Genomic DNA, 26,765 nt, shown 5'->3' with positions numbered 1-26,765 from the left:
AGTGGATTTATTGTAAGCAAAACAGTTGGCGGAGGATTGCAAAGAGGATTAGAAACAGAGGTTATTAAAGCCACTTAAACAGTCCTGAGGGCCAGTTTCCCAGATGGAGAACGTCTCCCAACAAGTCCTCCAGACTAATTGCTAAAATAGGTCATTTGTCATTGCCTTCCAAAATGACCCATGTGAGTGTTTTCTGATGGTGTCCCTATTAGCAGGATGACATCTTTTGTGTGTCTTACAAAACCCATGTCGCTGTTTTCCGGACTGCCACCTTTAAGGTCACACTTGGGTCGGGTTTAGGCATCAAAACGTTTCGGTAAGGTTAGGGGAAATATTGGCGTCGACGCTAGTTCTACCTTTACTTCTCAGAGATAACAGTCATCATGTGTTCACGAGGCCGTTATCAGGTAAATGTAAACACACTGTAACTTGTTTTAGGCATTTGCACACATAACTAATACTGTTGTTTTTCCGGTGTGGTAAGCCTCATATCTTCTGCCACCTTGCTCCAATCTGCATATTGTTTCTTATCCAAGAATCCTAACCACCAACTACAGAGGTCAGGATGTCACTATGGACAATCATAGAATAACCCTGACTTGCATGCAAAGCAAACATATGATATTGCACAACTGAAATATTCAGTTTTTTCTTTTTTTCTCTGTGTCCTGGGCATCCGATCATTTCTCACCACAATTCATTTGAATAAACTTTGTTTAAAAAGTCAGCAGCGAATGATGAATTATGACTTGTTCTAATTCAGATATAATTGTTCTGTGATGCGATTAAAAGTGAGATAGTGAGTTAGTACATCATATTTACCTGCCACAAAATGTTCAATAGTGTGGATCTATTTGCTCATGCTGTATGCATCGCACTGGGCTGTGTGTGGCTGCACTGATGCACATTAAAGCACTCTTTAATAATACTGACTGTGAAAAGATTTTGGTAAACTGGATAACAAGTCATTTTACCCTGAAGCAATGTCATATTTGTAGTTTGAAAACCATCATATTGTAAAAAGTGCTTATGTCAATCAAATCTAATTCCACTATGGCTCCAAAACAATCTATTCAGACCTTTCACATCTTAATTTCTTTCGGAAGAGAAGACAAAGCTGTCTAATTAGAATGATACTGCCTTTGAGACGGCATGCTACAGTTTTGCTTTCTAATTTCAGATTTGTCTGACAGTGGTGCAGCCCATGTGGGTGGTGTAAATGCCTGGCAGCTCACAGCCAACATGCCCAGAGAAAAGACTGCACATACTTATTATAAGAGAAAATTCAATAGCAGCAGAGTTTGTATTTGTCTTCAGGATAAGCATCACATATATTCTTCCAGTTCAAAATGGTGTTCATCCAGTAAGTAAGAAGTTAAGTAAAGTAATAACATGCATCTGATTTGATCTATATAATACACATACACAGCAGGATGGACTCAAAAAAGATTAATATTTTCTTTTTTATACAATATGTTATAAATGTTTTAGTTTTTTTTAACAAAAGACAATTTAGACAGTGCCAAAAACATCTGTGAGAAAAGCATTTTAACATCAATCAAATGTATTTCATCTCAACTATTACACCTCAACACCATCTTAATGAAGTATCTCCCAATCCGTCTGCCAGGAGAGTAAAATATAAATGTGCACATACTGTTTGCTGCAGGCTTTCTTGTTCTGTACAGTAGGTGTGGTGCAGCCTGCCGCTGCTGTATTCCACCCCTGAGTGCTGTGAAGCTGATTTATAAGAGGGAGGGGCCCGTGAGCTGCAATCAACCCATTTCCATCAGCGTTATGGCTGCCTGACAACATCCAGCTGTCCCTGATGTGCCACCAAGGGCCGATGGTGCGCTTGTCAGCTCTGCTGTTTTACTGCAGCACTCACTGAGACAAAATACATACACACACATGCATACTCGCCCACACAGTCACACATGGTGACACACATGCTCCGACACACACACACACAATCACCAAATGAAGTACATCATTGTCTTTCCCATTTTTGTATGGAATGAGATTGTTAATCATGATGTGTAAATGTTAAATGCTACACAGCCAGGTAAAGGAATACTTTATAAGATACAGGTCAACATGCAACATGTGGCGTTTACTGGATAACTTATTTTACCAAAGCAATGTCTGATATGTATCAGTCAAGGACATGATGACTATAAACATGAATGATGATTATGTTAGTGCCATAACAAACAATTACGGTTATAGTTTTATAAAGGTCAGTTTAAAATTAAAATAATTATAATTGTTACACTCTCTTCATTGCATCCCACAGCTCCCTTTACAGTAATGCTCACACGTACTGTCTTCAGACTCTTTACTGCACATACGCGATGCAGTCTGCATGGTCTCCAATGTTCCATATCATGAATCCTACATTTTACATTTCTTCCTTTATTAAATATTTTTTAATGGGTCATTTCCCCACTATTATTAAAATGCAAAAATATTATTATACACACAAAACAATCCTCCCCCCCCCCCCCCCTCCCCACAATTTACTTGTGTTACTGTTCCAGTTCCACAAGGGACTTAAAAGAAGCTTCTCCGCCAGTGAGTTTTACGAGAGATGACACTCTGTTCTCCTTTCAGACTGAGAGCGCACCTAATCAGAGCCCTGACTCAACAATGCACCAGTGATGTGCCTCATTCCTGCAATCTCTCTCTACCCTTCTCCTGATGTCTCCTCTGCAGCTGCTCCCACTAACTTATGATATAATGAAATTATACTATAACCCGATGAATTGTGAACCCAGATGGCTAAACCTGATTTTGCTTTTTACAACAGCTGGGATGCTACGTGCACTGCACACCCACCATGCTGCTGAGGCAAAGCATGAAAACAAAAACTTACCTAACTACATCATTCTACTTTAGTGAGTTAGACGTCAGCGCTATTTCTGACTGCTGGTTCTCTGATACATGCTGCTCTCTGTCAGAGCTGCAGAAGTATAAATAATAGCTGCTACTATCTCGATGCTCTATATTTACATACTTTTTTGAGTAAATGTTTGTGAAGAGGGCATGATACAGACACCACTGTTGTTTGGTTGCCAGTAGATTCATGTATGTTAAAACACGGATGCATTCACTCGCCTCGAACGAGCTGTGGATACATGTGTCCACCATTTGAGAAACATCTAAAGTCTGTAGCAATGATAGGAGCCCTGTGACACTTAAATAAATACAGTATACAATATGTAATGTAATATAATATACAGAATTGTTGGGTAGATGAAAGATGGAGAGTACTTTCCTATTTTCTGATTCTTACTACTTGCAGGGCAAACAATGAGAGGAGAAGAAAAGTTTATCATAGCTGTCGTCTTATGTGCATCGTAGACCTGAGCTGGGCACTGTAAGCCGAGGATTGGTGGGCAGAGAGCGTGTCCACGCAGAGACAGTAACCATTTCTAATGTCTTAACTTAAGCATGGTTAAATTCTGTTCTCTTTGCAATTTCATTTTTTGACAGAGCGTGAAATAAAAAAGGTGTTTTTCCGGTCCGGCAGGCTGACAGTGCAGACATTTATTGATTTTGCCCATTTAATTAATTGAAGATATAATACTACGGCTGCACTCAGCTGAGGAACCTGTCTATCTTTCTCTTATCAAGCGTAACCAACAGCTTACATTTCATTTGGAGCTTAGTTACCGTAGTTGGATGATGGTCGTCTAAACAAGAGGCTGTTCCTTCGCTACGTAAAAATGCTGGAGAACCTGTTGAATTGTTAATATGCAAACGGCGACTGCATGCCACATTTGACTTTAAAGCTTGCATCATTTTCATCCCTTTATTTGAAGTTAGATATAATTTATAATGATTAGAATAGACACTGAAAGTAACAGCTTTCAAATAGATGCAATCCGAGTCCATTGAGTCCAAAAGCAACAAACAGAAATGTGTGTAATTTGGCAGACATTTAAGGCAATGGGTTTTAACCATTAGGGGGAAATTGGGGTAATTGAAATGCAGTGTCATTTTGCGAACCGCTGAGCTGAGAATATGTATAAATAAAGAATCAAATAGTTCTTAACATCTTCCTCACTTTCATTTTTTTATCTCCTGTTATATCATCCAAGAGACAGTTATTGCTTAGCTGCCTCCCAGAAGAAACCTTGTTTAAAAGTGAAGACAATATTCCCACGTTCTCAAACAGAGGGGTTCAGATCACAGTCTAATCGCATTTAAATGGATGTAAAATGAACCAGTGGAACCACAAGATCAATCCTGCTCCTTTCTTTCCACTAAAATACCACAGAGATGTTGCTCTGGTGGTACGCACTTTAGCTGTTATTATGTCTGATCTGCAACATGAAATTGCTTTGTGCGTTTTGCTTCTTGCCCATATTTTATGGTTGACATAGACAATATTAGCAGAACCCCGTGCCTGAGGACGTCTCCATGACTTTCAGGATTTTAATAACCACTTGAAAGTTTGACTCACATTGAAAGATGTCTTTTACACTGGCCTTATATGTCTTTAGATTGTCAGTTTCAGGGTTATTTGACTGAGCCTCCATGTTCAACTCATATAGTCACTGTGGTGATGACTGGCAGTGAAGACGCATACAAAGTGCCCTTTCTCCATTTCTCTTCAGTGATAGATAGAAGAGTGGAAATGATAGAACATGCTGTGGGAGGGAAAAGGCCAGTTACAGCCCCTGGGCTCCCTTATGTCTCCTAGAAATAGAGAGACTGATCAACACAACCACCCGTCAGATAATCTGTGGTTGTGTCCCAGAATTGATAGATAAATACCCATGTCTTTTTGTCCAGCTGAGTGCTGGGTTATTCCCAGGTTTTTAGAATGTAGAAAGACATTTTACATTCCTGTAAAAGGTTGTGTCTGATGTTGTTATCCACAGTGACTCAGACTAAGACCAACATGTCCACTACGGAGCAAGAATCCTTTGTTTTTTCAGCCACAGTTATAACAAGGTTTATGTCCTCTCTTCACCTCAAGTATCAAAGCACAGACTTTGAGAAGAGGATGTTTTTAATCATGCCCAGAGACGTATTAGCAGGGGTATTTCTAAATACCTCAGGCTTTCTGAAAAGACACCGCTGCGCATTGTGTGCGTTGTTTGTGCTTAATTCATACTCGGCAGATTGGCTCACAAGGAGCGGCTTGCAGACATTTGAATTAAAGCTGCAAAACTATTAAAAATGTATGGTCTGTATGAATGCATGACCTACATTTTCCATGCAAATAAACAAACAGGGCTTTAGGAAAGATGATGCAAATCTTCAGAAGTGGGATGCAGGATGAGCTAATGACATTATAACAATAAAGCTTTTGGATTTCACACTGAGAGCGTAATGGAGACCAATCCTGCCTTACTCATTCCTTTACCACCACTTTTCCTCTTCTATCCCATCGGTCCCAGCATGGCTGTGTTTGAATCGGCCTCCCCCAGTTCAAGTGTATATTGTGACTCACTCTTCACTTCAGGATTGCAGAGCCTTTAATGTAGAGGTGTGTTTTTCTAGAGCCGGGACATTGACACAAGATGGGTTTTGGAGTCTTTGTTTTACTGACGGTGATGTGGCCTTTCTCTTTCATTCTGTCCCTGGACCATGTCTGTCTATCTTCTTTTTTCCCCTGCCTCTCTTTATGCTCCTCTCCCCACACTGTCTAAATCCCTATGTTGTCTCAGTAGGTTTCTTCTTCACTCTGCCATTCAGTCGATGTCAGGGACCATTGCAGTGAGAATAAAGGCCACTGGTTTCTCTCGCTTCATGATGAACTGTCGCTGTCTGACTGAAGCAGCCTCTAAAATTCAGAGAGAGAGAGAGAGAGAGAGAGAGAGAGAGAGAGAGAGAGAGAGAGAGAGAGAGAGAGAGAGAGAGAGAGAGAGAGCGCGCGAGAGAGAGAGAGCGTGCAGAGAGAGAGAGAGAGAGAGAGAGAGAGAGAGAGAGAGAGAGAGAGAGAGAGAGAGAGAGAGAGAGAGAGCGTGCAAGAGAGAGAGAGAGAGAGAGAGAGAGAGAGAGAGAGAGAGAGAGAGAGAGAGAACTATCAACAGCAGCTGATTTGTTTGCAACTTTCCCAGGCTGAGTTGTTGAGCCTGAGCTGCAGGAGTTGTTCTTATTAAGAGGATGTGCAACAGAAAACCCAGGCTGTTTGGAGGAAGAGTAAAGGGGTTTTGAGTCAAGGCATTAACATCAATTTGTCATTTAGATCCTGTACATGAAAAGGTCATCTCATTATCTCTCACATGGTCTCTCACGTGGCATTAGTTTTCAGCCTGAAATCTGTCTATAGACCTCTGAACCAGGGACACAACACTGACCCTCACTCTGTAACGGTAGAGTAACCTTTAACCTCATGTTTTCTGCAAAGGCCAACCAGTCTCTGAAGCAACTCATAAACCAGTGTTTCTTACTCTGCGTGTGTGTGTGTGTCTGCGCCTGTGTGTATCCATCTGTGTGTGTATCTCTGTTTGTATCTAAGTTCAGGCGAGGCTGTTGGCTGTTTATATGAAGCAGAAGAGTGTATCCATGCTGAAATGACTAATTGGGAAATATAGTGTACAAGCTCATTTGATGCACCGAGCAACTTATCCCCTGTGCATGAATAACTGCAGGTTTATACTCTAAATATAGATCTTGTGTGTACCTTCTTGCTCCACTGCAGCCAGTGTGTTGTTGACTTTAACCCCGGTGAGAATCTCTCCACAGCATTATGCTTTTTTGCCTAATTATGTGCATTGTGTTTTCTACTCTGAGGGACTTCTTCCCCCTCTTTCTGCACCTCGGCTCTGGTTACTGCCTCCAGCTTGGCATCAAAGGCCCATTAAAAAGGCTTCTTCTAAATGAACTTGACAGCAAAGCCAAGGCGTGGTGATATGGGTGGACATGCAAATCAATATTTCACATCATCAGCCACTGGTTGGTGGAGAAAGGGGGACAGGATGACGGCCAATACTGTCATTGATTTAGACCGCAACACAAGTCAAGGAGGTTCAGTTAGGGCTTAGCGGTTGCATCTTACTCTTGTACTGAAGGTATTGCGGAGGTAATCAAAAGTCAGGCATCACCTGGGGGCTTTTCTTTCTGTTTCAGTGCTGAATCCACATTCTGTCCTTCTGTTCTGCGGCAGTTCAACTCACAATTTATAGCTAGGTGAGTTGAAGGCTGTTGATCACACTAAAAAAGACATCTGCGCTTTGTTTATCCACCCAAACGTGCCATAACTGTCTGTAGTCTCATCGTTGAAAGAAGGGATCAGTGTAAGCAAAGCAGATGGAAGGCATATGGAAGCAAAGACAATTCCTCCCCTCATTGAATTGTACTATTTAGTTCCACAGATCGGCTAAGCAATGTGTCTCTGCACTAGCACTGTTGATGCGGTCTGGCAGCGGCATGAACAGCAAACGTGTCATTCAGTTGTAAATGATGTTACATGCAAGGTCACCTTGTGTAAAGGTTGAGAAGGAGGAGGAAATGAGCTGAAGGTGTAATCCATCTCTTCATGTCAGAGATATATATCACATGGTAGAAATCGAAACACATGCAGTTAAACTCCCAGATAAACACAAACATAGCACAGATGTCTATATTTATGAGCCTATCAAACCATGCATCTAAAGACTGTCAATTCTATGTTTATTGCTATAAATCATTTCTTGTAGTAAATTTCACTTTTATCTGCATCACTTTAAAAAGTATCATTTAGTATTGATTTGTTAAGGTGAAGCACAATCAACCATATAAACACAGCTATTCAGACCAATGTGTGCAGACGCAGCGCTGTATGTCATCCAGGACTTGCAGCTGGTTGGCCCTGCTAAATCTCCGTCCTTGTTTGACTTTCAACTCCAAGCCATACTCCCTCAAGGATACATGTCTTAGCATAATACAGACAGCTTAGGAGCCATTGAGATGTGGTCCCTCTACTCTGATAGGCAGACACTGCCAGGCAAAGAATCCCCCTCCCCCAAAACCAGCTCCTTGCCAGCACAAAGCTAACTCTGTGCCTCACCAATTGGCACCCTTGACCGTTCACACCTCCCCTCCCCCAGACACACAGGATACAGTGTGGCAGTGTATGGTCCACATCTACTTTAACCATCCTGTCTGTTAACCATCACCTTTAATGTCAATAGAAGGGGACATCTTGCATTCAAAAGAAATGTAGTCGCTCTCATTTTTATCTTTTCTTTTCCAATAAGCACATTTTTTGTATCATCTAATATCACCCCTTCTCTTGGTACTGTGCCAGATATGGGGAGACTGACATGGTCCATCCCCACAGTCCCCAGCTGGCACTAACCCCGGTGACAAGGGTGTCTGGGAGAGGGACATGTTTTCATGCTGGATGCACAATTTGTCTTGTGTTTACTCCCCTGTCCATTTGCATCACCGACTTTAGACCTGAGTGACATCAACATGAAGCCGCAGTCACAGAATGCTATTGCTTTTTTTCTTTTTCTTGGTCGGCCTGGAAATCTTCTCCCAGATTCTATCACATGATGCATGCATGATTTCCCAGCATACAGTGCAAGCACAAACACACACAGTAGCTTATTTTGCTGACCTTTTATTGATGGCTCTCTAACCTTGAACATGACCACTATGCAACACATCTAACTTAAACCCTACTGAAACATTAGATTCATTTGAGTGTGAAAGGAATAGTTTGACATTTGGGAAATACACTTAATTTCTTTAGCTTAGCATGAAAGACGCACTTTTTCACACTAAATGCTTTCAAGAAAAGCTCTGATGCAGTGATTTCAATCAGTTGGTTTACTAAGTTATAATCTTTTAACCTTTTATGTCATTCCAACATCTTTACTTTTATCTCAGTACATATGCTTATTTAATATTCAGGTATGCTACAGGGAAAGTATGGTCCTATATCACATGTTACATAAGCACAACAGGGTTCCTCAACCCTGCTAACAAATATATAGTCACACCTGATGATGAACAAGATGACCTGATTTCCTGTATCTCCAGAGACATCTGTACAGATGAAGGAGCAAGGTGTGTCAGGCCTCCATTTTCCTTCTTCTACAACCTGTCATGAAATCAATCCTGCCTTTAGATGTGCTCTCTATAGGGAATGAATCAGGGAAGGGGCTATGGTTTAACCTTCTCTGTCTTTCTCTCTCTTTGTATTTCTATCTATATATAGATCTATCCATCCATCCTTATATTTTGTCATCCTTACTCTTCTTCCTCCTCAGAGATTAGCTCTCTGTCTCTTTCCGCTCTCTCATGCTGACTTTCTTTCCGCCTCGCTCTCTCTTTTTATCTCTCCTTGTCTTTCCCCCCCCCCCCCCTCTCTCTCTCTCTCTCTCTTCCGTGTCTTGGTAGCGCCGCAGCTCTCGGAGCTGAGGGACTATGATTAGGACAGAAGAGAACTGGCTGTAAGACAGAGACAAACTCAGAACTGGGTCATCATTGTTTCTGTGTGAGGGCCCCGCTCTGCAGATGAAAAGCTTGAAGACAAGTGGAGCAAACAATGCTCAATACAGCACCGGGAGCCCTAGACATTTCTGGGCTACAGAAATACTCATGCAAAGGAGGAATCGGAACTGCAACACAGAATTTATGTAATAAGAGCTGAATAAAACATGCAGCTGGCCCCCTTTTCTTTCTCTGAACCCTTCAAGTTAGTAACTGGTCATTGGTCAGCTATAGCTGCATGGCAGAGCTGCAGCACAGTCACGGAGAAGGGCAGTGGTCATGAAGAACAAGACAGGGAAAACCTTGGTTGTCACAGGGTAATAGCATTTTGACATTGATCATCATTTTTCTCCTGCTCTCTCATGCTTTATCTCTCTTTCTGGTCCTCTCTGCAGTCATCTCTCTCTCTGTCTTCCACCCTTTAGCAGACAGTCTGACAGGGTCTGTCCCACTGGCCGACCATTCAGCACTCATCATGCGCATCATTTCCTCTCATCATTCCCCCCGGTGTGTTTCTTCCATCTCCTCTGGCCTGTTCACTCGCCATCAACCACTCTCCGTAAACCCTTTCATATGTGTGTTTGTGCCTCAGTGTGTTGTGTGTAGTGCATGTATAGGTATGCATGCATACCATTACATGAACCCTGCTTCCACATATTGATTGTTTGTGTGCCGGCGTGACTGCACATAATATTATCTCAAAAAGGATGTGAAACAGTGTGCAATATGGGGTAGAATGGGTTGTAATATCAGTTTGAAAAACCCAGCTTGATCACAAAATCTAAACTGTCATATGTTCATGTCAGCGCAGCAACATTCTGGTTTTATTTATTGTTTCATACATCCTGCAGAGAGCAACAAGTGTTTCAGCGTAGAGTTCCTTTGTGACAACTTAACATCTACTGCTGTTAGTAAGAGCCACAGTGTTTGAGTGCATCTGAGTATTGAATCAGAAGGTAAACAGCTTGTACTCTATCATTGCTGCTATATTAGATGGCTAAAATAAATTAGTTAAGCAAGAAGATGTAGAGCCCTTATACTTCATGTAACATAGTCATCTTTTCTCGATTCCCACCAACATGGCATCAAGTAGAATTTCCTTCAGTCGCATGCTGTTCTTCTGTATTCTTTAACATGATACATTTGATGTCTGTTGTCTGTGTCAGACTTTTATTGCGAATCAGAATTAGTAGTGCCTTGGCCTACTTTCCAAACCATCGAGGAGCAAATAATCAGCCCGAGCTGAGGATTTGCCTGGCAGTTTCTCAAACGTGGATGCTTGTGAAACATCTTTTTTTCTGCAAGTCTTGGGTTTCACTGAGAGACTCTCAAGAGTGCTTCTTTGGCAGGGAGAATACTGAGAGTGCCATCTAGAGTGTAATCACAGGCGGTTCATGGGAAATAGAAATGTGTGGTTAGAAGGGATTTCTAAAGATGTGTACTGTACTGACAGATTTACATGTAATACATTTACATACTTTTTCACTTATTTACTCAAAGTCTGAAATATACTGATAACTTACTCCAACAGACAATTTTATTCTTGCATTCCTTTTTTGTGTGGACTTTCGCTGCCTCTCCGCCTCCTCCCTAGACAAGCCTACTTCTCAAATCACAGAAGTAAAGCCAGAACTGTTCCCAGTGCCAGAAAATGCCCGGAGGTTTATAAATGAAGTACTTGTTGCAGGGTGTGGGAAGATTTTTCTTTTTATTATACAAATAACCCAACACCAGCTACCAAAAAAAAAGCCAGGGATCATCACAGGCTTACACCTCTTTTGATGTATTACCCACTTCACTTTTTCATTTGATTTCTCCCTCTTGTTATGAATTGTCCTTCCTCTATAGTCTGCTCTATGCTTATAGCACACAATTCAACATATCCCTGCCATTTTTGACTGATTGTGTTTCACAATGATTTTTCTAATCACCATTTTCATCTTGCTTTAATTAAACCTTTTATTGAACAGAGGCACGAGCCATTGTGCTCTCTATATTTCAGAGAGAATAGATGGGAAAATGACTAATACCGTATGCTGACCTTTCTCAATCGCTGCCTGCTGGCAAGGCTATGCAAAGCAATTTCACCAACATATTTATCTCATCCAAAGCACACCTTAGACTTAATCCTAATGGCCTTTTCATTAGTCTTATAATTGAGCAGCGTGGAGAGTGTTTAAATGTTTCGCAGTCGCTTTTGAAAAGTAGCCACACGTCAGATCCAGCCTATACACATTCATTTGGGGTAGTTAAACCCACGTTAACCTCCAAGTGCAGTCATCAATCACACACACATTCTCCCTGCTGTATTTTTAATCTGACTGTGTGACACACTAAATAACTTGCTGAATGAAAAAGAGTCTGCGTCACATTTACATATTATCCATATGTGTCACAGGGCTGGGGGGAAATTAATGTGATTATATTAAGAACCAGAATCTCATTACAAAATGCTGATTGTTCTTTATTACATATACTATAAAACACATCACATAAAATACATCAAAAAACATTTTAATTGATGAATAATTGTTAGACTGTCTGGTGCCTTGTTGACTGAGATTATCATTAAAACATTTAGATAAATACAGTTTCTAAATGAGGACAATAACACAAATTAAAAACATAAATAAATACCAGCACAAGTATTTAGTTTAACTGCATTTTACAGGAATGTTAGTTATACAAAAATCTACTGAAGTGAGAGTTGTCAGATAAACCTGAATCCTCTGTACCTGAAGAAGAGCCAATATCAGAACGTAGTACTTTTCCTTAAAGTATTAAAGCAGATGATTTAAAGGATGTTGAACGTGTCCTTGGTAGGCAGACGTCACAGTTACAGTTTCTGGACTAGAAAGTTATACGTTTGTTTTGCACATTCTTCAGATACAGCTGCAACAGATTACATCACTGATTACAGTTTAAAACAAGCATTTTTTCCAACCTTGGATATTCATCTAGACATGGAATGTAACTGTTATACATCCCCTGCTCTGTATGAATAATAGGATCAGAATGACCCATCTGCACACCACTTCAGGACAATAGTGTGAAGTTTTTGACACGGCCAATAGATGGCACTGCTTCCTCAGCTTGTCTGGACTGGATGCAGTGAGAATATACCCAGGGACAAAGGTTAAATAGCACAGCACTGTTGACCAGGAGAGGGTCAACACATAAATATCTCCGGGGACTTTCTCAAGTGCCTAGCGCGGCTACTTAGTGTGAGATTTGCCAGAGGAAAAGGCAGAAGTCCCATTTCCACCTCAGCAAAATGAAATCAGAAGCCCCTGGGATTTGACTCCGACCTTCCTGGCTCTCACTGCTGCTGAGTGATTACTGAAATATAAGAAGCTAGAAGGTGTAGGTTGTATTAACTACATAAGGGTTTACAGCACAGAGCTACATGAATATGTGAGACGACATATATTAATAGTGATTATCTTCTAATTAGCATCTCACTAGCTACCTCATTAACTGTAATTTAGAGTCTCATGGAGCAGGCAGACACACACACACACACACACACACACACACACACACACACACACACACACACACACACACACACACACACACACACACACACAAGGGTTTATTATAACAACAGTGAGATACAATAGTGTCTGCATTAAGCAACAATCCGCACAGTTTGATATAAGGCCAATGCCAGTGTTGTTTGTTTAACGTTTGGTGGACAGGAATTCCTTTGGTTCGCTTCAGACCTGCATGCATTTTATTGGCTTGTGTGGGATTTGGGCAGGAAACCAGAGCTAATGCCCCCTCTCCCACTTCAAACGGATGCCAGGCACCCTTAAATGTCATGGGGTGGTTAGAGAGTTGAAAGAGGTGGGAGGGGGGGTGAGAAGCCGGGCTCGCTGGGCGAAAGAGAGAAATCCAGCCACACCGGGCTCGCCTCACAGCTTATCAGTGTGTGCTGGATGTAGCTCTACCTAGGCTGCTAAAGAAAACCAGATGCAGTGTCGGTTGCTCTGTGCCACTATGTGTCAGGTACAGCCTGGGTCAACCTGAGGCGCCTGGGTAGTATAGGAGGAGGCCGCTGTACAGTTCAAACTCACTGCAGATGTTCCTGAATATCAGACAGTTCGAGCGTTGGGTCCTGCAGTTCGTCTTCCTGACTTGACGGCATCTTTGAAAAAGTTTTGAAGGTTTTACAGTGTCACTCCAATTACTCACCCCGACGGATTTCCCTTGCGTTTTAGATTGACAACTTGCAGTGGTTTATAGCTGGAGTATCAAAGCCTGCGAGTGTGTGTTTTGGGGTGTGTTGGTCACTGGGAATCCCACGGTGTCTTTCTACTCTTGCCAGCAGTAGTGTTTATAGGATTTTGTCTCCTTTTTTCCAGTGTTAATTTATTTCCATAAAGGCAGCCATGACACATTCTCTCCTCTGCCTTCTGTCTCTGTGTGGCTTCACTTTACTGAGCTATGGATTTCTCTCTGTGCTGAATGGAAGAACAGACTGGAGTGACCTCAGTCACTGCTGCATGGTTATTTTGACAACAGGCTTCATCATCATTGTTAATGACTCTCCGTCTCTTCCTCTTTGTGCCTCTCCCTCTCTATCTCCCACCGTCTCTCTCTGAAGCGCTATGTGTCTACACCCTGCTGTTGCATTATGTTGTGGTTTTGGATAAAGCATCATGAAGGTATGTCATTGTGGTTCCTGTGTGTCAGTAGATAAATGAACATGTTGTGACATCGTTGACTTCAATTTCCCATGTCTAAGTCTCTCAAATCTCCAGCTTGCCAGTATCATACTCCTCCCTCCCTGTGGATCTGTTTGGCAACCAGAAAATACCATCTCTCTCGTCATTGGGATTATATGGAGCTCATTTGCCTTTGATTGCAAAACCATTAATGCACAAATGTGTTGGTGACTGACATATGACCTTTCTCATCAACTGAAGCTGGTCTCATCACTTCTCCTCTCAGGCTCTTTGGACCCCAGGGGTCTGGGTCAGGGTTTGGTAGTGTTTGTGCTGTCTTTCTGTCAGACTTGCATGATCCACTGCCACTTAACGAGGGAGAACAAGGCTGAGAAATGAGGCATTTCCGGGCCCAAGGGTTTATTTCTACAGCACAGCAGATTACATTACAACACACAAACGGAATACATGACTCGCTCTTTTAAAGAAATCTTCTTCTCTGAGCAATGTTCCATCCTACGGTGTAATCTTCAAAGAGAAGTCCGGATACAAAGCTTTCGGAAGTCTTCACATCACATATTTTCTGACTCTATCCTGTTTTATATTTATCTAGAAGCATGCTGTGTGCTCATCAGGCTTACATTGTTGTGCCCTCATCAATTACTCTGCTGGATGCTTAAAAAAGAAATGCAAAGCTCTATCTGCCTCTGTGTCTCTTCCTTTTATTTTTAATTTTCCCTCATGCCAGAAATATGTTGTAAAACAAGAAGAGAATGTGAATGTAGTCTCAGTTTGTGTTCTTCGTTTTGTTTTGTTTAACTGGAAACATGTTTTTCATAGGCGTTGTTCTGCACATACATGGAAACAATATGGATTTTACATTACTATTTACCAAAAGCAAAGTTATGTACATATGATGATGCTTTAAAGTAGAAAACAAAGGCACATAAAAATACCAAAAAAACAGCCGTATTACTATTTAACATTCCTATCTAAAAGGCTTTTTGGCAACAATCTATAAAGAACATTTGATCAATACATGAAATATATTCACATATGGAGGTAAATAACTAACAAAAGATGACATGGCATTTCACATTATGGTTAATTCTACAGACAAACATCAAAAACCCACTTTGCTCCATCCTCATCTCTTTTTCTCTCCGTCGTATCATCAAATGGCCATCACCTTCCGTCGTGGAGGGGTTTCCATGGTGACCACATCCTTTTCTGGGCAGATCGTTTGCATGGGATCAGGGTTGGCAATGCGCTGCAGGACCAGAGGGTGCTGTTGGGAGGTGGGGGTGGGCGGGGGCTGGCGAAGGACAACAATTTTAGCCGTGGGTCCCTGCAGCAGGATGTCAGTCAGCTCTTCCTGCGTAGCGTTGACCACCGGCACGCCATTCACCTCAACCAGTCTACAATTACACACACACATGCATGCAAAAATACAACATGTCAATGTAGAAAACAGTGAGCGTAAAAGTTTCACCATTAAAGTCCAGCGTCACTTCATTCTAAGTTAGAAAAATACATTTCAAATGTTTTTCTCAAAGTTTCTTTGATAACATGAAGAATGTACAAAACGGCTGACGGGGAAATCCTCTCTGAACACCTTCAAAGTGTCAAAGGATTCTCAGTACAGGTAAAGGCAGGACCTCTTTAATGTTTTGTTTATCAAGCAACAAATATCAAGGAATTCACAAATCACACAGCATGAAATATTAAAAGGGAATTACCTTGACGCAAAGTTCATTAAAGATTTCCCTTGATCACTTTTTATTTATAGCCAATCAAATAAAACTGACAGGGAAATAAGAAGTCTTTGTATTTTTAATTAGCTGTGTGAAGAGCATTGGCACAGATTCTACAATAAATTAACACACACAGTGAGGCTCAAAGACTTCTCAGCTTCTGTGGTTCTGTCTCTGCACTGTCATGCTGAGGTTGTCTCAGAGAGGCATGTCAACTGCACCGTGTGTGTGTGTGTGTGTGTGTGTGTGTGCTGTGTGTGACTACTCACGAGTGTAAGAGTGTTGTGTTTCTAAGCATGTACTTGTAATGCAGTAATTGCTTAATTATATAAGGTTCTTTTATCTGCTCCTTTTCACTCTCTTCTGCATCCAAGTATTACGTTACAGTGTTTGCTTGCTTTGGGGCTAATATCTGATGGGTTTCTATAGCTACCGAGCATAGCAACATAGTGTGATGAAAGAAATGGGTGTGATGGGTGACATACTTAATACTACTCTCACTAACTAAGTGGCCTCTGTGAACACAGCCAAGGATTTGTCATTAGGGTCCTGGATATATTACTTGGTTTCTTTTGTATGTGTTTGTGTGTTACCTGTCATCCACACAGAGGTGAGAGTCGTCCACCTTGACCACCACTAGTCCACTGTCTTCTCTGTAGCCACACGTGAAGCCATATTGGCCGTCAGGGTTGTGGTTCTCCTGTACAACCAGCAGCATGGCAGGAGATTGCGGTGACACCAGCTGGCTCAGGCTACCAATGGCCAACCTCTTTTTCCGAGCTTTCTCCTGAATGTAGAAACGGCAAGAACACATTCACAAATACAAACGTGCAGACTGCTTGATTGCAAATGGACCTTTTGTGGTGGATTGGTGTACATTTCATGCAAAGTATGCATGAACTGACTGAGAGTTAAGTGAAAAGATCAATATCACTCTCCTTTCTAACAGCCAGGAGACGGTTAACTTTTCTCAGCATAAAGACTGGAAACAGGGCGAAACAGCCAGCCTGGCTCTGTCCAAAGGCTACCAGCACTTGTAAAGCTCACTACTGAACACGTTTTAACTTGTTTGATATTCACTACAGTAAGCGAAGTGTAAAAACAACAAGTAGTGCTTTTACGGGGAGTGATATGCTGGATTAGTTCTTGGCCGGGCCCAGTGACTTCCTGGGGTCTTGTCAACACTGTGAGTTTGCTAACCACACTGTGATGACATGAAGCCCCCTGTTAAACAACAACTTGTCGTCTGCATATTTTGTTTTTGTATGGATTATACTTACAATACATTAACAGTAACATGTTCGTTAGTGAGCTTTAGGAGTTCTGGTAGGCATATGTTTTGCCTTCACAGAGCCAGGCCTGCTGATTTCCCTGTTTCCTGCCTTTATCATTTAACTCTCTGCAGGAAAACAAATAAACGTGTTTTCCAAATGTACTATTCCTTTAAGGTACATTACATGCCAGATAATCTAAAAGGTTCAGAAGTAACCAAGTGCAACGTCTTGTATTGTTATCTTTATCACAACCCTATTGACTCATAGAATCTTTAAACAATTCAAAGGTGTGTTTCTCTGAAACACTAAACTATTATCATTTTCTTAATAGAACATTTAGATTTGTTTCTGGAGAAGGATTACAGATACCTCTACATGAAGGTCCACAAGAGATAAGACCGAAGCTGCGTTAAAGCCAGAAGACCACCAAGATGTAATGATTAGCTTTTTAAGAGATCACACCACAAGTAGCTTGCAGGGCTCAGAAATAACTTGTGAGTCTGACCACTGAATTCCAATGTCCCCTTATCCAGCCTCTTGGCATACTCCCCCCCTCCCCCTGAACAGCATGTGAATGCCTTGCAGCTATAGATGCCGCCTTGCCAGGGTCAGGGGTCAAAGCTAAGGCTTCTCTTTCCTCAGACAAGTAGGCCAGACAGGATATATCCACGGAAATGCAGCCGAAGCCCCTTGAGAAGCACACTCTAATGCGCATCATTTTCCCTTTTAGTTTGTCTCGATGTTGGACAAACACCAAGAGGCCAAGGAATTTTCTCTTCATATTCTTCTTGTTTATCCACAAGATCTGATGAAATCCTGACCTACCTGGGCCAGACACAGGGCACATGCCCCATATACACACCAGACACAACCAACGCACGGCTGGTAAGCGATTAAATCACGGCTATTCAAGAGCTCAAAGGTCACTAAGGCAAGAAATAATGGCCCACGAGAAAAAAGTGATTTTAACTTGCGCATTTCTAAACACAATCATTTGCCTCCATCATAGGAAGCTACAACATGATCTGTGAAATGAATTTGTTTCACTCAGTGTGAGAAAAGATCATCTGACAGCTCAGACAACATAGATGCAAAGTGGAAGGGATTGCATTTCATTTATAATGATGGGTGTTGTTAGTTCTAAATTCAGTGCTGTCATTCTGAATGTCGACGCCGTGGCTGCTCCAACAGTAGATCAACCTTGGTGTAGAAAATGTAGGACAGAGTAATGGGAGATAATGTGACCACAACATTGTTTCTAGATCTAAAAAAAACAAAACTGGAGGCACCCTATCCATTGGTTAAACTCAGAGGCATGCCATGATAAAGATGTGGCAGATTTTTCTCAGGACTCAATCAATCCTCAACAGACATGTGAGACTAAAGAGTGAGCAAAACAGTAATTCTTCCAATTTCCCCTCTTTAATAGTCTGTCTGAAATTTCTGAGTTGTCCAAGCTAAACTGCTTATTTAAAGTAATTTCCGCCGTTTGTTGTCCTTCCCCTGCTCCCCTCACTCTCTCCCACTCTTTCTCTTTCTCCTTCCCTCTCTGCTGCTTTATTGATGCTCTCAAGTTGCAATAGATCCAGGAGATTAGACTGCCGATGATGAAATATTTCCTTATTGTCTGTAATGCGGGGCAGCCTACGAGACCAAACACGGGGCGGTCTGCTCCTTATTAGAGCAGCAGCTCCATCAGTTCCCAGGCTGCTCCTCAGCTCTGACCTGTGTGTTAACTCTGATTAGGTCATATGATAAACATTAGCGCTGCTGCTTTTCCCACAAACTCAGCACCTAAAGAAGCGTGGCCCCAGGGCGGCAACGTGACACGGGGCACCTTTCAAAGCCGAAGCCGCGTGTGTCCTTTCATGGCACCTCGTTAGGGCTTCTCCAACGGGATAAAAGAGTCACATTAAAAAAGAAGTAGGCTCCTCCGGGGATAGATGGAGATAGTTTTACACATGCTGGCCCACTTCTCCATTGCACTCTCCCAGTGGCTTTTGTCACACACATTCCATTGTTGGTATGGTCACAGGCTCTCGGATGTCAGCGCTAAACATCATTTTCTCAGAAAACGTGCATGTTCAATCAAAAGACTTCACTCAGCCTTGTATACCGGCTTTTACAACGGGGCTAACTGCACAACTTAAAGAAACCGAGTGGACTGAATGGAGCATTGTGCTGTCACTCAGGAGAACAGTGAAGAGAAGATCAAAGATGATGGACATAATAGTGTCAAGTAATGACCGACCACATCAGGAAGCCGTTACCACTTTTCCCAGTGTGTGCTAATTCTACTGCTGGTCAATTAAATGGACAAATATATGATCTTCACATGTTCTGTAGAATAACTTATCCTCTAAGTCTGTGATCATCACAACATGGCTTTCATTAGTGAGGAAAGGGTCCCAGTTGTGCTCTGTATTTTACACCTAGTTGTTCTGATATGGTTAAAGACGTATGAGGAAACAGCATTGGCCGTGACATTTTTGTCCAAAAACGGCAAATTTGACTCTGTTGTTTCTTCAGCAAAAGTTAGATTTTTGTATCCCATACCACACATGCTTCTCTCAATAACTAGCGTCATTTTGGTTCAAATCTCTGTTTCTCATTGTTTACTTTTAGCAATCAAAACATTCTCTGACTCAGACCGTACAGCTTTCCCACATATTGGTGTGACTGTGTTCCACATGCTATCGATTAAAGTCCACTGACAGACCTTTTAGCTTGTAGGTTAAATTCTTCAGCAGTGAAAATGATCCATGAAAGGTATTGGTAGTGTGTGATAGTTACCTTAACGTAGCTTTCTTGCAAAGCATTTTGGAGGTGAGCCGCCTGCCGGTTGAGATGAACCATGGAAATTTCCTCTTTGAACACTTGGCAGTTCAGTTTCATCTTTTCCAAGAGACGAACGTCCAACTGTCTGAATGGCAAGAGACATTTCAGAAAAGGTCACGTACTGTACGTACATACATGGTTATGAAATATTCAGTTCAAATGTAGTTATGGGTTTTATGTGAATTTCACCAGAGTTAAATAAACATAGCAGATGGTTTATTTTTCTTGGAATAGCAATGCTTTGGCACATTTGACTTTTATTTACAACATATCTCTGCACTTGAACTCCTGCTGGACATTGTGGAGGCCTGCAGGGAGGACTGTCCATTTGGTAAAACAAAAAACATTATCCCTAAAAGTCTCAAAAGATGACTAGCTGCTATAAGTTATTCATTCACCTCATTAACAGACTGTACCCCCTGAATACTTTCTTGTTTACAGCACCATCACATAGAGTATATTTGGGTGGATGGCAGACAAAAACAAAAACACAAACAACAACACATTAGACAGTTGCTCAAATTAGTACATTCAGATCAATGAGCATTTTAGAGGCTCTAATCTAACTGCCTTTTATGTGTTTAGAAGTGGAAGAAAAAAGTTGAATGCATTGTTGAACAAGCTACTAATTAACAGAGGCAATCCACCTACTTCTTCTTGTGAGCAGTGGAGTTGTTAATGTTGTCCCTGAGAGTCTGCAGGCTCTGCCTCTTGTCGCTTCAGTCGGCTTTTAACCAACTCTACCCTCTGCTCCAGATCAGCAGAGCCAAGCCTGTCTACATCCACCTCTCCTTCCATGTTCTTTATCTCTGAGCAAAATGCTACCAGGCCGTGGTGGAGCTCCTGGACCTTTTTGGGGTCAAAAGATCCGTTTTCAGTGGTGGTTATATTCACTAGTAAGTGTTAGATGTAAATTTTTCTGAAACATATTTTCATAGATGTAGTTGAAGAGAGATATTGACCTGAAGGATGACATTTTGTAGCGAGTCAACCTGTTGGTTTAGCTCCCTGATCCTCTCTTCTTTAGCCGGCTGTTTCAACAGGACATTTTTGTTGATGTTGCCGTTCTCATTAGAGGTATTGACTTCTGGATTATTTTGCAAAGCAGTACCTGATGACTTCTCCTATGTCGCCAAAGCATACAGAGAGGTGTCTTGTTAAATATTATATATCAGGTAAAGACTGGTACCTGACACATGAATGATCCGTGTTACCGTTTTACACAAGTGCAGCTCCAATTGTCTGTTCTCTGATGTCGATGTCAGTAGACTACTTATTTGCCGATCTGGTGGGAGCTGCTCTGATGAACCTTAAAGCACATTGCAGTTCATGAATACATGTGATTAAAAAATGTTATAAAGATAAAGACTACATGATGTGCTATGCACCTTGCTTCTCTTTCAGCATGAAGAGGCTCGTATCTTCTGTCATTCCCAACATTTTTAAACATGAATCCATGATTTTTCCCACTGTTGTTTCCTTTGGGGTTCTGAGATGAACTATCCGCTCTGATGCTGCAACACAACATGACACATACATCTGATTTATTCTCGCATAAGTGACCATTATGAATATCAAAGCAATAACCAACCAACAGATTAGACACTGCATAATGTGGCCATATACTATTTACTTGAGTTTGCTTTATAGTGTCTTAGTTATGATGCACTGCATATATTATAACCTTAGTCACAATGTAGTTACTCACCATTAATAGTAATCTCTATCAGTTGAGAATTCCTCTGTGCCATGAAGTTTGGGCTGTTGTTTCTTTAGCGAAAAAAGGCCAAGAGATTAAAATAAAGCCCGGTTTTGTAATTATTTTCCCATTGTAGATATGAGAGGCTGTACCTGAGCTTTAGGGAACGTCGATTCATGCTCAGGCAGCTCACATGAGGAGAGGACTTAGATTTAGTCATTGATACTAATGTTGCAGTGAATGTCTCAACACTGTTAGGGCCGTGGGATTCTGCAGAAAAAAGAAGTTAACATCTTCATGACATTAATCTGCAAGCTCTCCAGGTAATTGTTTGTTTGTCATGTTGTAATGATAATTGTACCAAGGAGAGAGTCGAGTCTCTGGGTGATGGTGCTGGGAGGGTGCAGCTCATTATAAATGGCCGACAGTAGCAGCTCCCTGTCTTCCAGTGTGGACGATATGGAGGATGTCCAGAGTGTTCACATCCACCGAAGCTATGTCTGCTCCACACAGTTGTACTTCTGAAAGAGGAACATTTTGTCATACACCTATAATATTTCAAGAAATATGAGAGATGTACCGCAGTCAATAATCTATAATAAGGATATGAAGAAGGATAGGAAGACATTATTTTTGCATAAAGCTCTTGCATATTGCAGTTAAAATATAATTTATGCAGTGATGGTGTCAGGTTTGAGCTTACATTGTCCACATCTCCTTTTCCTTTTTACTTATTGACGTTCATAAAAATAAAACAGTTTTGATTTGCGGTAAATGGGATGGGAAAGGAGACTATCAGGAAATATGTTTTACCTTTGATGAAGGGAAGACATCTCTGCAGTCCAATACTGGTAAACCACTGGCAGACTTCATCTGTGTTCAGCTCCCCAAGACATTTGGCCACTTGCCTGTCCAGGTCCTGAGGAGAAGGAGGTTACATACCTGCTGCTTATACCACATCCTACATGGAGCAAGTGGCCATGTGGAAAACTTGCTTTAGTAACTTCACACGACAAAAAATCCTGTGTATAATGTCTTATGTCATAGTCCTCTATACAGTAACACCTCATAATGACCTTCTTTAACAAATGGTAAGTTGATAGGTAATTAAACTTTAGTTGTTTTACTGTGAACAAACTACTAAATTGTCTACTAAGTTAGTAACACTATAATTTATGTTATTTTGAAGGTTTATTGTTGCACACTTTATAACATTTTATATATTATATTAAGTATGTGTTATTAATTACCAAACCTTTAAGATATTATTAGTAAATAATATATAAACATTACTAATAGATAGACCATGTAATTTGAACACTTATGGTTAATAATAGGTTTGTAAACTGTCTATAAACATTATCTGCTTTTAAAAAGTGAAAGCAACTGATGATTATAATACCTTGTCAAATGTTTAATAAATACTTTGTTAATCATCTAGAAACATTATTTAAATCGATAGTTAATGCTTAGCCATGGTTAAAATGTTATGTAATGTCAATTCTTAAAGGTTTACAAATGATTTGATAATTCTTAACAAATGCTTAATATAGTATATATATATATATATATATATATATATATAGTATCGTATAAACTTAAGTTTAATTCACTTTCAATATACAATGTAATAATGGTTATTATAAAGTGTTACTGCAAAGGGTGGGAAATGCAAAGAGAGCGGCACATGACGCACAGAGATGATTGAGACTTAATGTGAAAAGCAGAGGCAACACGTCAAGACACAACAAGGTTACATTCTGAGGTATTTTGTCATTGTCTGTGCTACTGATTCATACTAAGTAAGTATGACTATGCAGGATATCCATGTTTCCACATATCACAGCAAATAAACACATTTGTGTGTTTAACTGTAAATAAATGTTTAAAAAGGACAAAGAAGTGTTTACTTTAGCGAGGACCCTAAACACAGGTTTCTATGTAATTGTTGCCTTAGTCACAGATTCTCTGTGTGCAGTGTTCCTGGGAAGAAATCTAGAGTGTTCCCTGCTGCCGGTAGAGGCTTTACAAAATAACCGTGGAGTGATTAGATGATTTAGGTGAGAGGTTTGCCTTGTCTTAGGGATTTTACTATCATGTTATAAAACAGAGAGACTTGTAGAAAAAAACAAAAAGCTTATTCGGTCATAATGTACGAAAGTTTTAGACATTTAGTCTAACTTGGATTCCCAGTGTGGGGCTCTGGTGTGAGGTGTGGCATAAATGACTCATATGTAATTAATGCGGTACCTGGGAAAATAAAACGGTGGATAATAAGGGCAGGACAGGAGCCACTTCCTTAAAAAAAAAAAAAAAGAAGCTTCTTTCCGTTTTGTGTTTCAGCTAACACGTGGATCGCTAAGGATACAAGCAATCTTGCTTGGCAAATCCTGAACACAAAGGCAACAATCCTGGAACTATTTGTAGAGTCATTGCTTTGACAGATCAAGGGAGCTGGGAAATATAAACAGAGCATATTCTGTAATTGCTGCAGCTCTGGGCTGTGTGCTGATGCCACCCTGAAGGCCCTGCTTTGATGGTGTACAGTACCTTCTCGGAGAAGTTTCCATTCTGATCCTGAGACGGCGGCATATATGATGCTGCATGAAGGGCAGAGAATATACAGACTTGTAAGATTATTTTTGAATTATAAATCAGTCAGGACCAGTAGTATTAAAGTATGTAGAACGATCTTGTTTGTCCAAAATATAAAATGACCAGACTCACCAACGGTTATGCGTCGTCGTCGTGGCGACCCCTCCTCTTCCTGGTGTTCTGTGGACGGGGTTAAAGCGCGGAAAGTGTCGCTCCTGGTCAGCGTGTCCACAAGACTGCAGGAGCGAGTTATCTGCCTCTGTCACATAATACAGGTTTCAGTTAACATTAGACTGATGATCCAACCCAGACTAATCAATTCACCGTCAGGAAGTCTTTCCAAGTCCTAATACACGGTAATAGTGTAAATCAGATAAAGCACATGTCTTCCAGGAATTTGTATTGACTCTGTATACACCTTTAAATACATTAAAGGGCCATCGAGCATGTGATATACAATATGAAGAGATCACGAGAAAAGCTTTTGGGGAAAGAATTCTCATTGCATGGTCTTCATACCCTGTGGTGAGTAAATGTGTCCATGTTCAAGCATGTCGAAGCAGCTCACATCTCTGTTGCTCAGGTCATCTGCATCTAGAAACAGTAAGACAATAAAGGAATAACAGTTGATCCCAGTTTGTCCTGTCTTAGTTACTCACTGTATGGGAAACTAACAATTGTATGAAGTCCCTGTTTCCACCCTTTGAAGCCACTCTATTCTTATGGTTTTAAGCCTTCTCAGCCTTTTTCTGGCGTACAGGTCACCAGGTCTATTTACAATGCATTAGCTGGTGCTGATACTGGACGCAGCTAGATGAACCCGTCATCCACACTAATGTCCGTCTGGCTGGTGACATACTTCTCTGACAACCCAAGTTCTTTCCCACAGAAAGCCCATATTGTTACATTTTCCAAATGTCACTTGGTCAGCGAGCAGATATCTTTTTTCTGCTATCATAACAAGCAAGACAAATGAGGCTGAGAACATGGCATCCAAGCTAGGCCCCTGGCTTTCTCAGGCAACGCAATGATGTGATAGATGTTGGAATGTGTGCAGCTCTGAGTTGTAACTACTTTAACTTTTATATCTTTACAGATTGAAGCGACACAAGCCCCGTTACGGTTTAAAACAGTAGTCTTTTCAAATAGTTTCGTCAACAAAAAAAGCAAGCCTAATTTCTTAATGTTAATCTAATGTTTTTCATTTCAGGGGCCTGTTTCTGAAAGGCTGGTTTGACATGGATGGGGGTTTAGTTGGAGTCAGAATCAGATAAGACGGTGTAATTGGTTTATGTGTGTCAGCAGTGGAATCTTGTCTGGATCCTTGAGAGACAGTGGAGTACAAGGAGGGGGGCTGCGACCTGGCACTCTCTTCATCACCTGGCTGACCTGTGAGTCAGTCTGTAGGAGATCATAAAGTCTGCCCTACAGCTAAGCACTTTCAGAACTCTCCATGCAAGTGAGAAAAGCGATGAGTCTTAGCTCAACGTGATGACACCTCCTCTAGCTGACCTCAGACACAACAGTGTGTCTATGAAATCCTGAGAAAAATCATTTCCACTCGACTTCTTTTCACCATGCATGGGAGAAAGGACACAAGATGGAGAGCTGTCTGAGAATGCTAATGGAGGGTAGCAGTACGCCCACCGTACCACAGTCATGTTCAGACTTCACACAGCCTCCGGCGTCTAGGAAAAGCCCAATCAAAACAAAGAAGGACAGGACATTTTGGGCAGGCTCAGGGACACAGCCCGATGTTGCCTTAAAGGGAGAAATCACCAGTAATAGAGAGATGAACATCGTTCCCAGTCTGAGTTGGCTTAGTCAGGACAAGTCAAAGCATAAGTGACTTCTCTCACCCTCGACTGGTTAGCACAGACACATTGCATCCTTTGCACGCACACATACAAACACACTGAGCAATCTAGGTTTGGTGTGTGACAAAGTTTGTCAACCAGAAACACACAGACACACAGAGAGTTAATGACAAAGCACAGCTTTAGAGTCCAAACTTTTCAGCACATTTATGTAATGGATAGCCAAATGCGATGCTTATCATTTCCAGTATTAATGTCCTTCACTGGTTTGAAAAGAAATTAAGCTCTTTGAGAGACGACTGAGGGAGGAGAGCATGCTGAGTCACAGGAACCCAAAACCTGGGAACCGCCTGCCCAGCCACGCACTGGGAATACACACACAATGGCTAAAAAGGGATTCCAACACAGGGGAACTTCTGCAACTCCCACAGGAGGCGTTCGAGGTACTGTAGCCATGTCACATAATGACTGCAATTTCATCTGAATGGGGAACTGAGATCAAAACGAAGAAGCAACACATGAGCTCAACAGCTGGATGGAGTGAACAATCATCTGGTGCCATTTACCTCTCACCTAGAGTTTTCCTAAATGGAAACAGAAAGGCTGAAAGACCAATACTTGCACATTTAACTCAAGAAGACTCACCCAAGTTGTGCTCTGTAAATGACAAAAGATTTATC

This window comes from Cottoperca gobio, chromosome 15 (assembly GCF_900634415.1).
Source record: "Cottoperca gobio chromosome 15, fCotGob3.1, whole genome shotgun sequence".
Classification (NCBI taxonomy): Eukaryota; Metazoa; Chordata; class Actinopteri; order Perciformes; family Bovichtidae; genus Cottoperca; species Cottoperca gobio.
The sequence above is the reverse complement of the archived record's forward strand: the minus strand, read 5'-3'. Positions refer to the sequence as shown.